This window comes from Schistocerca nitens, chromosome 1 (assembly GCF_023898315.1).
Source record: "Schistocerca nitens isolate TAMUIC-IGC-003100 chromosome 1, iqSchNite1.1, whole genome shotgun sequence".
NCBI classification, from domain to species: Eukaryota; Metazoa; Arthropoda; class Insecta; order Orthoptera; family Acrididae; genus Schistocerca; species Schistocerca nitens.
The window spans coordinates 178,225,355-178,228,119 of record NC_064614.1 but is presented as its reverse complement, the minus strand read 5'-3'; the positions used below and the strand labels follow the sequence as shown (position 1 = coordinate 178,228,119).

Here is a 2,765-nt window from a genome sequence, read left to right as displayed (position 1 = left end):
GGAAGTGAACAGGCGAGGACGGTACACCGTCCTGGATCGTTTAGATTTCTGGAAAAGACACACTTCGCACCCAGCTGTCAATCGGCCCGCGTCAGTCAAACGCCTGCTTAAGCGCTGCCTCGGATGACGTCACAGTCAGTCTACTGCTAAACGCATGTTTTCTGTTCAAATAGGAAGTGAACTCTCGGGGGCTGCACACAGTCCTGGAGCCGGCCGGTTGTGGCCGAACGGTTCTAGGCGCTTCAGTCTGGAACCGCGCGACCGCTACGGTCGCAGGTTCGAATCCTGCCTCGGCATGGATGTGTGTGATGTCCTTAGGTTAGTTATGTTTAAGTAGTTCTAAGTTCTAGGGGACTGATGACCTCAGATGTTAAGTCACATAGCGCTCAGAGCCACCTGAACCATTTGAACACCGCCCTCGATCGCTTGGATTTCACGGAAATTACGGTATTTCGCCGTAATGTTAACAAACAGCGTGGCAAGTGGTGAGATTATTTTCCACTTTCGTGGCGAGCAATTAAATTTGATGATTAGAAGTTACGGCGAAAGACCATTTAATTGGAGCTTACTGTACAGATCGCCTCTGAACAAGCCATAGTGCTGTTATGATAGGGACGTTAGTGTCATTATTAGCAGGAATAGTACTATCTTTGTGCGTGTGAACTTTTGCTGAACATATGAATCAGGCAGAATGCAAAACTTTTATTTATAATCACAGTTCCTGGTCCCGCTGAGTAAATAGCGAGTAGAAATTCTTCTTTACGTGAGCTCAAGAAGAGTGTGGATTTGAAGACTGGAAACTGTGGTCAGTATGTACCGCATCGTTTTCTGGCTGACTGCAAAATTAGTTTGCAGGCTATTGTAAACGATGGCAAACATTCTGTTATACTATTTAACACGCCGCCCCACAAAGGGGGTATCAGTCAGCAGTACGAGAAGTACCCTCAGCCACACACTGTTAGGTGGATTGAGGAGTATCACGAAAATGTAGGTGTACTGCTCCTCATTATTTTCGCCTTTCTTAGTTTTACTCTCAATGCATATTCTATACTCATTAAGCTATTCCATTCAGCAGAACATGCGGTTGAAACACAGCTAGACGTGAATCATGGACTGTGGGGAAACCAAGAAGAAGAAAATCGAAGCGTTTGAAATTGTGTTGGTGTAGAAGGATGTTGAAAATTGGGCAGACCGACAAGAAATGAGAAGGTTCTGCACATAATTAGCGAAGGGAGGAACATGTAGCGAACATTTACAGGGTGATAACACATGTGTTAAGAAATCAAGGACAAACTTCTTACTTGGTACTTCAGATAGCTGTAGAAGCTAAAACCTGCAGGAAAAGTCAGAGACTGGGATGTATCCAATAAGTATTCGGAGACTTCGGGTGCAAGAGTACTCCGACGTAAAGAGGTTGGCACAGGAGAGGAATTCCTGGCAGGATGCATCAAATCAGCCAGAAATCCATAACAAAACCAGAGAGGGAACAAAAAGGATGTAGGACCAACCTAAAAGAGCTCGGATTAAAGATGGTGTAAGGCACAGAATACCCCCCTCTCTCCAGGGTTTCAAATAAATATCAAAAAATGATGATGCACTCCGTCTTCAGGCCACAAGTGGCCCATCGGGACCATCCGACAGCCGTGTCATCCTCAGATGAGGATGCAGACAGGAGGGGCGTGTGGTCAGCACACCGCTCTCCCAGTCGTTATGATGGGTTTCTTTGACCGGAGCCGCAACTATTCGGTCGAGTAGCTCCTCAAGTGGCGTCACGAGGTTGAGTGCACCCCGAAAAATGGCAACAACGCATGGCGGCTCCGATGGTCACCCATCCAGGTTCCGGCCACGCCCGACAGCGCTTAACTTCGGTGATCTGACGGGAACTGGTGTATCCACTGTGGCAAGGCCGTTGCCAAATATCAAAAAAGCAGTGAAGTAAATAAGATGAAGGTTCAGAAGTGGGATTAAAATTCATGGTATGATTCGCTGATGACGTTGCTATCCACAGTAAAAGTGTGATAGAATTAAAGGAGTTGCTGAACACTGAATACGGATTCCAAGTTATCAAAGAATAGTGGAAGTCTTAGAAGCATCAGAAATAAGACTTATAACAAACATAATACAAAAATAAGGAACTACGGTGTAGACTAAGTGTATGGATTCTGCCAACTTCGAAGCAGAATAATGCACGATAGATGAAGTCAGAATGAGGTAAAAAACCTACCACATCAGGCATAAGAACCCTGTCAGGCCACAACCTGGGCAAGACGTTCCTGAGAATATTTGTCTCGCACAATATGGTACGTAACTGAATCATGGACTGTGGAAAAAGAGGTAATAGGAGAATTTGACATGTGGTGTTTCAGCACGATGTTGAAAATTAAGTGGACTGATAAAAAAAGAAATGAGGAGGATCTCCCCAGAATCAACTAGGAAAGGAGTACGTGGAAACCATTGATTAGAAGAAGGAACATAACGATAGGACATGTATTATCAAAAGATAATTTCTGTCGTACCGAAGACTCCCGTAGAGGACAAATACAGATATTTTAGGGGTTACAGAATTCGCAATATACCCAACAGATAATTTAGGACGTTAATTGTAATTTCTGTAATGAGATAAAGAGATGGGCAGAGGATGGGAAATCCCGTTCGACTCGATCAAATCTGGCAGTAAGATGATGACCCAGAAAATAAATTATGTTTCGAATACCGGAAGATCCGTAACAAGTATTTTTCACTATGTTTATCTCAATTAAGCACCA

At 44.2% G+C, this 2,765-nt stretch overlaps 1 pseudogene; it reads right to left on the bottom strand.

Annotated features, from left to right (window-relative positions):
* Positions 1–1,796: 1,796 nt before the first annotated feature.
* On the bottom strand, positions 1,797–1,914 carry LOC126203476 (5S ribosomal RNA; annotated as a pseudogene).
* Between the last annotated feature and the right edge of the window lie 851 nt (positions 1,915–2,765).